The 12,239-nt window shown below is 39.9% G+C and overlaps 1 protein-coding gene across 12 annotated transcripts in view; it reads left to right on the forward strand.

The window, feature by feature from the left end:
* PTPRD (protein tyrosine phosphatase receptor type D) overlaps positions 1–12,239 on the forward strand; it is a 506,304-nt gene that overhangs the window by 88,420 nt on the left and 405,645 nt on the right. The gene's annotated exons all lie outside the window — the stretch shown is intronic.

Raw genomic sequence — 12,239 nt, forward strand, 5'->3', positions numbered from 1 at the left:
GCTGTATACCAAACCATCCTGAAACTTAGTAGCTTAAACCAGCATACGTTTATTTATCTCCTGGTGCTGTGGGTTGGCAGTTTGGGCTGGGCTCAGCTAGGCGGTTCTACTGTTGTTGGCCACACTCCACTGATCTTTGTGGGCTTGTTCATGGGTCCGTGGTGAGCTGCCAGGCCCTCTGGGGATGATGGTCTAAGATGGCTTAGCTGGCTGGCTCGTCCCTGTTTCCCATGGTCTCTCTTCCACCATCAGACAAGCTTGGGCCTATTCAAACGGTGGAGGTGAAGGGGGACCCTAGATCAGCACATGGAAGAGATCACGCTAAGCCCAATTCAGAGGTTTCTTGAGGCTCATGTCAGAACACACACAACATGGCTTCTGCCCTATTCTGGTGCCCAAGGCAAGTGGCAAGACCACCCAGAGGGGAAATAGACTCCTCCTTTTGAGGTGCAGAGTAAGGTGGCATTGCTTGGTCACCTTCTATACCCCCCTCACCCCCTGTACAAGGAGCTGTAGTGCTCTGCAATGTACTTTAAGGCAGGGGTTAAATACTGGCATTTTAAGTCTATTTAGCTAACTAATAAGAAAAAGTAAGGAATTCAATGACTTCATGTTGGGGTGTTAAAAGCCTTGCTTTCATAATGGAGGAAATCCTGGAGTGAAGACTAAGGGATGAAAAGTCAAAGATAACTAAGACTGAAAAGCTAATTTTGGAAGCTATCCAGCAATTGACTCTCAGCAGGACCTAGCTCCTAAATCCTAAAATAAAGGATTTTTGAATTATTGGCAAGGGAGTGTTTTCTAGTGGTCTGAATGCCAGTCTTCTATTGGCTATTAGTATCAATGCTAACATTACGAGGTTTAAAAGGGTCAAGACAAGACTTTGATGTACCAAACTTCAGAAACTTTTTTTTTTAACCGTGTGTATAGAAAGCCTATCCGGAATCACAGATTTAAAAGTGTGACCACAGAGAACTGGTATTCCCAACGTTTCTTTGTACATGAAAGCATTTTTTTTTGTAGTTTTCAGGAACGCAAATGAGACCTAACAGCCATCCTGTACCTACCTTTCAAGTGAAAATTCTAAAGAGTGTTAAACATCTCTGTGGGATGAAGAAGAAAATCCATTCAGTGTTCTCTGGCCTGTTGCTATATACTAGGAACAGAAAATGGGAGTTTAAAACATTAAAAAGCAACATATTTTTTTTCTGATTGATTTAAGGAGATTTGAGAAGGGGATTCCTGAAAAGTGAAACAGACTTCCGTAAAGGGCCAGAGGCTTCACAGTGGAGAACAATGGCCATGTCCCAGTAAATGGATTGAACGTCTCTACAGAGATTGGGGCAGGGTGGGTGGTGGAGGGAGAATCACATTTTTAAAACCATTGGCACACAGTCACTGGAGAAGTCGTCTAAATATAAATCGGGCCTTATCACCGCATGGCATAAAGCCCCCTCCAGTGTCTTCCCCTCATGCAACCCGGTCCATGCTGCTTTCCCAGCTTACCGTGTGCCCCACTCTGCCTTCTCACCGGTTCCAGCCGCACTAAGTCGCTGGCTCCTTCCTCTGGCTCTCTGTCCCTTAGCCTGGAAAGCACTTCTGTAGATTGTCTAGCCCAGTGATGGAGAACCTATGACACGCGTGTCACAGGTGACACGTGAACTCATTTTTTTGGTTGATTTTTCTTTGTTAAATGGCATTTAAATATATAAAATAAATATCAAAAATATGTCTTTGTTTTACTATGGTTGCAAATATCAAAAAATTTCTATATGTGACACGGCACCAGAGTTAAGTTAGGGTTTTTCAAAATGCTGACACGCTGAGCTCAAAAGGTTCGCCATCACTGGTCTAGCCATTCAGGTTCAGGCCACATCCCAGTTCTTCAGGGCTCTTCCCTGGCACCCTATCAAAAGCCTCCCTTCTCTCCCACAGACCAGTTATTCTCTACACACAATACCTATTTCCATGATAGCACTACTAGTTAACTTTTTTTTTTTTTTTTTGGAAATTACTTGTGTTTTCCTGTCTCCTCATACTAGAATCTATCAGGGACTTTCTTGTTGTTTTGTACATTGCTAAGTCTCCTGTACCTATCACCATGCCTAATATCTAAGAATATTAATGGACCAAGAGAATGAAGGGATTCATTTTTAAAACAAAACCACAGTTGATGCGTTAAATTATTCTATCTGGTTCGGATGATTTGCAATTATAAAATGAGGGCATTGTATGAAAATCTCAAAAAACAACAGTCTTTTCTCCTGTGTGTGTTGCATCACGCTGACATCAGCTGTCACAGAGAGCCTCCGACATTTGGGGCTTACTGCAGGTGTTTAACTCCAGAAGGGGGTTGGCGGGAAATGCTCTCCTTTTTATCTATTGTCGCCTGCAGCTTATGTGAAAAAAAATCCGAACCGCAGACCACCTAGGGCAGTGGGCCTCCACTGATTGGTGTGGCCTAGGAAGAATTTGTGGAACTCTATTTCTGTGTCTTTTCATCGCAATTTTAACATTTCTAATTTTGTGTGTTTGGTAATATATTTAGTTCATTAATAGCAATATATATTGCTATTAATATATTAACAATATATTTTCACATGTATTTTACAATATGCATCATGTTTCTGGATGGCCTGTAGGCACCATATTTAGGTAGGGGGATGTATTCACCAATCTAAAGTTTGAAGATGATGAAGATTTACACTATGAAAAGTTTTGACTCTAGTTATAATTGCTGTGGGAGGATTTTCTTAAAGCATAGCTTTTAAAGAATGTTTTACAAGGTCATATAACAACACCTATAAATCTATGATTAAAAAATATTAAGGAAACATAAAAGAAACAGTCTATTCAGTTTGCAATGCAAACATCATTGGGCATACCAAAAATGGTAGAGAAATTCCTAAATAGATGGCATGTGAATTTGGGACTTGATCCCCCACCAAATAATAGTTAGGTCTCTCTCCCTCCACACCCCCTCAATACATACTATGTCCTTTCATATCTGCTGCCAGCCCCGTCTCCTGCTAGCTCCCCAGGCTTGCTACTCACGTTTATACATGGCTACTCCCCTACCTTGGAGTATAAAAATCCGTGTTTCAGAAGACCTCTATGATGAGACCTGAATGGAGCAGAGAAGTTTGTTTGATGTTATTTATTCATCATTTGTTTTTGTTTTAGTTGTGTCAGACATTAAGACTGCAATCCATATCTAGAAAGTTTGGCATTGATAAGGTGACTGCATCTCATTTGCAAATAGACCTTTAAAGACTTTAAACTCATTCAAAAAATATTTATACTGTGCATTTTGTTTGAGTATTTTATAGAAGTATAATAGAAATGACAGTATTTTACAAAGCCTTTGTCCTGAGGCCTCAAATAGATTTTCTGAAAGAGTGACAATGGGAAAAATATTTTTTTCACTGCTAGACTGATACATCTTGGTACGGGAAATGCATACTGCTTTGATTGCTGCAGGACATTTTTGTACTTATTATCAAATCACTTTATAATGCCAACTGCTTTTGAAAAATATGGTGTCTTCACTGCTTTGAGTATGGCCATGTCGCCCTCAGCAACTTTATAACAAAGTACACCCAGGTTGGCATCCTTCCACTGGATAACTGTCCTGAATAACTGGGAATTCACCATCTCACACATTCCTACCTGCTCGCAATGAGTTAACCTGTGTCCTTGCTAACATTTAAATAAAAAAATAAATTCATGAGCGAGAACTTGTAGTGATATCCAAAATAATTGTGTCTTAAGGTTGTATAAATACGTGTTTGCATGTTACTAATTTAATTACTAACATGTGAGCATTTAAAAAACATCTATTTCTAGTTAATCATTTCTACTTCCAAGTACACCTATAAACTCTTTGACTTAAGATATCCAAGTACATAATAATGGTTATCGAGTTAAAGATTTACCCTTTGGAGAATTTTTGACTCATGAGATAAACTTTCATTTGTGAATTATTTATCCATCTGGGACAATGCTTCTCAAAAACATTTCTCCTTTGAGCTCCTCTTATCCTTCCTCTCTATGCCCAAATCTTAAGGCTTTCTTCCTCCTTCATTTGTGCCAATCCTTATGTGGTTTCTCTGCTAATTAACAGAGAGAACTTTTTTTGTTGTTTGTTTCTCATTTTAGAATTAATCATGACTTCACCGAAGCTAGCTATTTCTACTGTATAGTAGAAGTGAGAGATGATAGAAGCAGAATGCTAGGAAGAAAGAAAGTTGGTCTGGGTTCTAAACCCTCTATTGAGATGAACCAGATGTGTATCCTGAGGTTATTCATTCCATATGTCTGTTCACTTCATTTATTGTCTGCTAAATGGCAGGGTGGTGGGGGCTGTCCAAGATGTTCCGTCATTTTTTTTGATTTTTATCAATCAATGGTTTAGTTTAAGGACAAGGGTAGATGTGAAGACAATCCTAATAATAAAGACCAGTGGATATAACGCAATAAAATGAATGTGCAGGGTGAGAGAGGAGCAGAGTGTATGTTGAATATCTGTGCATCCTTCCTTCAGGTTATGTCTCTATTTGGTTTATTTGGTTTTTCTAATGTTCCTATTATGACTGTTGTTCATAGATTTTCAGAGAGATATAGGGTTAGTCATGAGATCACTACTGGGAAAATGAAGAGACTCTTCTTTAATTCCACATCCCCCAGTTGTTCATGACAGCTTCTCACCATTCCACGTTCTGTCTCTGTTGCTGGCAGTGGTTTGAAAGAACATTCCTTGGAACTGAATATCCCTATCCTGGGACTGTTGGTTTGGAGAGGAGCTAAGCTCCCACCATGGGAGATGGGAACCACATCTATTCATCTAGTCACTGGCAGGCATTAGCGCAGTGTGTGCCCCACTTAACAGATTCATTTTTGTTGAATTGGTCACAATATTTATGTCTCCTAAGCCTGTGAACGGAACTTCCCCAAAGGCATGCCAGCTTCAGTTCTAGCTGAGGACAAAAAGGGAAATTTGGGTGTCATCCATAGTGTTTTGACTTCCATGCCCAGAAATTCAAACGTTTCAAGTTCATGTACTAAAACTACACTCGAAACACCTAAAATTGATGGGTTTGGAAGCAGTGAACTAAAAACAGGCCTTGAAAATTACTTTTCTTCATTTTGAAGTTTTTCTCGACATTAATGAACTGTTCTAAGACAGTGCTTCCCAACCTTGGCATGGTGGCCATTTTCGTCATGATAAGTCTTTGGCATGAGGGCTGTCCTGTGTACGGTAGCATGTTTGGCAGCATCCTGGCCTCTACCTTTTAAGTTGCCATTAGACTTTCCCTTATGTTGTGACAACAAAAATATGTCTCCAGACATTGCCAGGTGTTACCAGGGGAAGGTGAAATCATTCTTGGTGGAGAGCCACCGGTCCGGAGCTTTGATCGCTCTGAGGAGGGAGTTATAGATAAACCACCTGTGAGTAGAGCTCTAGCAATGAAATATTTGAAATGATTAAAAGGCTCCTTATTTTGTTTTTAAAATAATCTTAAGGAAAAGAAATAACCCTTGATAAAAGGAGTGGTAAATTCTCCACTGAAGGATTTTTAAAATTTACTTTTCATAGAAAATAAGTAGAATATGTCATGAATTGCTAGGTTCTGCTATATATCGACGGAAATAAAGCAAATAAAATGGACATAATTATCATTGAAACCATATTGCCCATTATATGTTTTAAAAGCTAAATGTATTTCAAACAAAAAAACCTCCGTTTGCATGCATTAAAAAGAGACATCCTTTTGATTTTTAATAATAAAAAGAAAATTGTGTATAGTGAGTTATGAATGATGGTTTCCTATCCATTTAGAAATGCCCAAAGATTAAAATACTAAAATCTTTGTTCTGTTGTTTGCGTAGGAAGTGACTGGATTGCATAGATGTCTTTACTTTATGAGGTTGATCAATTTCTCACTTAGACTTGCATTTATTTTAAACTTTTTCATTGCAAGTTTCCACTAGTGTCACATAAAACTAGATTGAAGTTATTACATGTAGTAATCGTTTAAAGAAATTAGATGCTTTTTCTAAAGCTATTCTACTTTTCAAATCAGAATTATAGTTCTGTTTTTAGGGGAAAATAGGGACGTAGGGAGATGAGTATTTTTTCTTCTATCTGTTCGTTTCTCATGGCATACCTCATTTTTACTTCCTGAAGGAGAAAGAAACAATCAAAGTTAATAATGTCATTTTGCCATTTCTGAAAGTAGCTAATACCTCAAATGTAAAGTTATTTGAAATTTTATAGAGATGCTGTTGATAGTAACTTGGAAAGTGAATCATATTATACAAAGCTCAGACTATTTATTGGCTTTTCTCTGTGTATGCTAGAACTAAACATATAAAGAGTCTTTTATGGTAGCCATATTGATAGGTATTGTTTTCCTCTTCAGCTATTCTTATAATTCAGTTGATTTTTCCAAAGAATTATTATGTGCTTACTTATAGTCACCTGCTATTTTCACTTTAAGTTATAGCCTAAGCCAAAAATGAGAGGATTGAATTATTACTTTGTATTTATATATAATATCATAAACTCCCTCTTGGTGATTTTTTTTTTACAATTTATTGTGATGAAAACATGTTTAGGGCAAAATAGAGAAAATGTAGAGTTTCTGACATGATGTGCTATTATGTGGAACAGTATTAAAAATGTGAGGAGTTTTGAGTTTCTTACATAAATATAATTCCTTATATACTTTAGTTTTAACCATTTTATGTAGAGGTGCATTGGCCATGCAGTTATTTTTTTCAGTGTTTTATTTAATTTAATAACCTTGCTCTCTTGCCCTTTTCCTCAACAATGTTTAATATAATTAAACTGAGGCCTTTGGAGCCGTTTGTTTTAAAATATCCTTTTCATATCCCCCACTGATATTAATTGAATGTGACCATTCATAAACATGACACACGTTACTTCACATGGCTGTGCAGAAGCATGCTTATTGCTCGCATCTATGGAATGTGACACCCCTTTGACGTCAAAACTACCCATTTCCATGGCATCCCACATGGGGACTTTCAGTAGTGAGAAACAGACCTCCTCTAGCTATGATAGGAAACACCAATTTTTTTCTTTTAATTACAATATTTCCATTTGGACATTTTCCAGTTTTACACTTGCCAGTTATTGATCTTCCCTTTGCCTCCTATGAAACGGTTTCTAAAAATGAGACAGTCATTTTTGGATGGGTAGGGGACAGGGATGGGGAAATGAGTGACCCTAATGTGGAGTGAGTTTCCTCAGCACACAGCGAATATTCAAAGTCTGATCACTACGAGGAAACCAAGGACTACAAAGACTCAGGATTTCCACCTCATTGTTTTAGTCCCTACCCTAGAAAACCTAAACTTTTTTTAAAAAAAAATAGGGGCGCTGTTCAAAGTTGTTGAAACATGTAGCAATAGTTTGCGCTGTCCAGTAGGGCAACCACTGGCCAAGCATGGCTGTTTCAACTTATATTTAAATCCTAGAAATTGTTTACTTCCCCATCCACGCCCCCCCCATGTTTAACATAGCGATTACTAGTCAATATGGATAAAGAACGTTTCTAGTCTGTAGGAGGTTACATTGGATAAGGCTGAGGATTCTTGCCTAGACCAGGATGAAATATTTAGAAATTATCTTCTCTCGGAAAATCCTCATGAACAAGTGAAATGTTGAAAGTTTTTGTTTTCTCCTTTCTTTTTGAGTCCTTTAGCTATTACTGGGCATTGAGGGAACAGGGAACTCATAGGGCATCCTCGGAAGCCCCCACCAGGCTTGCTATAAACTCCAGGCCCCTCCACCCCCCAGCCTCAGCCACAGCAGCCCTGCTTTTGTCTGCTTCCCAACTTGGAGTTTCCTGCTAGAATCGACTCTGTACAAATGGGTGTTTCTCTTAAATGATCGGAAGTCTGTTCTTTTTGATTTATAGAGGCATGATTGGTTTGGGAGGTTGATAAAAAGAAGTCACAGTATTTGGGGAATTCTTATAACACCATCTCGCCCCTCCGCCCTCCCCCCAAACTTAATATATATGTGTTCAGGTTAAGTATTATTGCGATATTATTGCTTCTGATATGTCTAGCATACAGAGTATGGGATTGTTATATGTCATAAAGAAGGAATATGTTTAAAGATAAACCATGACATCAGATTTTTTAGTGACCCCAGTAACTGGTTGGGGCTTTTCCTTTTATATATTCTTATGGAGATTTTTCAACAAATGATTAATTTTCTCCTTTCTCTCCTTTTTTTCAAAAGAATGATTTAATTCCTTAACTTCCTCCTAGGGTGACCAATAGAGTTGTTTAAAATTATTTTTAAAGAGATGAACTCAAGGATTTAATAGTTGTGTTTCAGTTCATTGCGGTAATTGTCCTTTCTGCCACTCAGTTTTCTACCTTGAGGAGCCTCATCACCTCGGCTGTTTTTCATATAACCTTGCAGAACCTGAAAGCTTTCTTGCTTCCTGGTTCAACAAGGTGCCCCACTGTCATTTTGCCATTTCCTACATAAAACTTACAATTTCTCATATTTCTGAGGGACTCTCAGGTTATTTCTGAAAGAAGAAAAGCTCCATTTTGCCTTTTTTCCTCCTATCTTAACACAATCTACAGAAACACACGCCAACAGTAAAGAAAGCTGAAGAAACCCTGCAGCATATATACTAGTTTGAATATGAACATAGTCATTATGGGAAAGGGTACAGTGTTCACTGGAAGAGAAAGAGTTGGGTAGGTGTCAGCTCAGGTGATCATTTGAAGTACTGATGTGTTCAGGCTTTTAGGCAAGTGTAGTTTTGTTGTTCCATTTCAAATTATACTTTGTATACCGGCCCTCTGAACTGTTAGCTTCTCTAACTCTACATGTACGTAAATACAAAAGTAGATATGCGGCTCATTAGGAAGCAACAAACCCTGGCTGGTTTGGCTCAGTGGTTAAAGCATTGGCCCACAGACTAAAGGGTCGTGGGTTTGATTCCTCCGGTGAAGGGTGCTTGCCTCAGTTGTAGGCTCTATCCCTGGCCTGGATCAGGGCGCGAGCAAGAGGCAACCAATCCATGTGTCTCACATTGATGTTTCCCTCTCTCTGTCTCTCTCCGTCCCTTCCAGTCTCTAAAAAATATAGGAAAAAATATTCTTGGGTGAGGATTAACAGCAGCAACCAAAAGAAATCAACAGTTATTGTTTAAGATCTTTGTACTCTGAGCAATGAGAAACCAGAGAGTTTTAAATATTTTACAATTTATTTTAAGCTCATCTAAATGATTCATTTTTATCTGCATGCCCCAGTTAATGAAAGACACAAAGGCCAAGGCATATAAAAATCAAAGAGTGGGCCTCTGCTGAGGGCGGCGGGACAAAGGCAGTGATCTGTGATGTCAGTGAAACCATGGTACCTTTAAAATCTAACCCCCTCTTTCCATGGCCGAGTGCTGGGCCATCTTTCCTGGCTGATGGGAACGACTTGTATATTCATTTATCCTCATTATTCTCACTGTAAATCATTTCTTAAAAATCCATTTCATGTTTATGCTCTAAAATTTAAATATCACCTTACTGATACGCATTCCAGCATTCCCCTTTTGGCAATGTACCTATGTAATAAACACGGTACAGATTGGAGTCTGGCTGGAATGAACGTCTGGAATAGGTTTTATCTTCACACCTCTTCTTTCCTTTGGCCTTATATCTTGCCTGGGCATTTATCTATAGTAATAAAAGCTTAATATGCTAATTAGACTGGACATCCTTCTGGACGAAGCTGGGGCTGCAAGGAGAGCCTGGTCCCGGGTGCCTGCCTTTTGCCTGAGGGAAACCCTGTCCCGGGTGGCAGAGGGAAGCCGGTGCTGGCAGCTGGGGGAAGGAAGGCCTGCTCTGTTTGTGTGTGTGCTCATGTCTTAGATCCTATCACTGTTCCAAGACCGAGGTAACATTTGTAGGTTCATTTGGAAGAATTTGGTCTCCGTATGCCCCTTCAGTCGAGTCGGGGGAGAAGCCACTCCATCTCTGTGATCGCAGCGAGTCATTATGGAGCAGTTGGCGCTGATACGCTTGCACAGACACAAATTGAGTCCGACAGGACTGATGTCGCCTGGACTTCGCTGTCCTTAGAAATGCAGGCGTGAGGATGGGAGTGGTGAAGGGGGGAGGGGAGGCGGGAAGCTGATTCCTCTCGCACCTTTCCTATGAAGTTTTGAGATTTTAACATTTGATAGCTGTGAACGGTTTGATGTACTGTTTTCCAGATAAGATTGATAACAGTAGCTGACTTGGAGCAGCTGGCTAGCGCTTGGTTTCAAGGAGATGTGTTTCAGCGTACAACATGCTTCTTCATGTCACCCACAAACTGACAGAAAGAAAAGAAAGAGACTACTTAGTGGAATTATAATTAGAATGATTTTCCCCCTTCCTTTTAGTTTTATCTTTCCTGCATTCACACCACTCACGCATAGTAATGGAAATGATAATATCTCAAAAAGTTTTCACGTTCAAGCTCAGTTTCAGAAAAGACCCACTATAGGATCTACATTACAGTACGTCTTAAAAAAGACAAGTTATTTTAGTGGATTTGGTTATTTCTAGATATCTCTAGTATTTCCTGTCAAAAATTTTGTATGTCTTTGAAATATTTCAATATACAAAACTTAAAGATACACTGTTTCATTTTGGAATAGAATTCTGATTGTCATTCTCAAGTGCTTCTCACAACGATAGAGGAAACACAGCATTCAATATTCTCTCTCTCATGAGCCTACTCTATAAGACGCCCTGCAAGATTTATGGAAGGCTCTATAGGAACAATTATTTATTACCTGTAGAGTCATACTTCACCTTGTTGCTTGAAGCCAGTTCCCGCTTCCCTTTTCTTCCATTCCCACCAGGACAGCCATCGCTCTTATGGTCTGTGTTACTTCTCACCTGGGACTCCTGCTATGGCCTAATAGCATTCTCTAAATCATCCCACGCTCAGCTGTCAGTTAATCTTCCCAAGGCCTAGTTGCATGTTGTTCCTTGGCTCCAACACATTAAATAGCTCTCTTTGTGGTTTGCTGAATAGAGGCTGGTTGCCTTAGACTGGCATCCCAGGCTATCTGAGACCTTTTTTTTTTTTTTTTTTTTCTTAAGCCTGAACCATTTTCGTTTGCCACCTCTTCTTTTGGTTTCCTAATGGATCCATCATGCCAGCCCATTGTCTCAGTGTGGCCTCTGGACCAGCTACGTCAGCATCACCCAGAAACTTGTTAGAAAGGCAAGCTCTTGGACCTGACCGCAGACCTACAGAATCCCAGGCTCCAGGGGGGATGCCCAGCTACCTGTTTCAACAAGCCTTCCAAGTGAAGTGGCTCTGAGCACACAGACATTTGAGGAAGCTCCGTTCCAGGCAGAACAGGCAACTCACCTTTTCCAAAGGCCCTGTCCCCTGCCCTGCCTCTGCACAGAATTCCTGAGATGCCTTTCTCTCTTCTCCGTAAAATCCTGCCTACATTCCAAGGTCCAGTTTGAGGCACTGCTTTTTCCAGGATGCCATTCCCGATCCTTTCTTTTCTTGTTGGTAATACTTACCCAAAGTTATTTTTTCCACTGATTTTGAGAGAGAGAGAGAGAGAGAGAGAGAGAGAGAGAGAGAGAGAGAGAGAGAGATTGACTGGTTGCCTCTCACTTGCGCCCCAACCGGGGCCGGGGAACGAACCTACAACCCAGTTACATGCCCTTGATCTGGAATCCATCCTGAAAGCCTTTGGTGCCCAGGCTGACGCTCTACCACTAGGCCACACAGGCCAGGGCCTGATCCTATCTTTGATGGCATTCCTTGGTTTTCCTTCCTGGTACTAATCACTTATTCACTTACATTAGTCATCTGTTGCATCTGTCGTATTCCCCCTACTAAAGTGGAAAGTCACAAGAAGATAGAATTTGACTCATTCAGTACTGTGCCACGCGGCATCTCTGATGCCCTGCACACAGTAGGCTGTCTAAAAATAGTTTGTGTTTTATTGATTTTACAAAGAAGATTGAGAAAACGAAGCGTTGCCCAGGAGGCATATAAAAGTCCTATTAAATCAGAGTGGCTCGCGCTAACTATTGTTTTGACTTACTGAAGCCAAACTAGACTTGAACGTCGATGTGTCTTCAGGGAAGAAGCCAAATGTGCTGGTGGAGAAAATTCTAACTTCTGCTGTTTAGCTGGAGGAGTTGAATTGGCCCTGTCATTTCACCTGGTG

The sequence above is a fragment of the Myotis daubentonii genome, chromosome 11 (assembly GCF_963259705.1).
Source record: "Myotis daubentonii chromosome 11, mMyoDau2.1, whole genome shotgun sequence".
NCBI classification, from domain to species: domain Eukaryota; kingdom Metazoa; phylum Chordata; class Mammalia; order Chiroptera; family Vespertilionidae; genus Myotis; species Myotis daubentonii.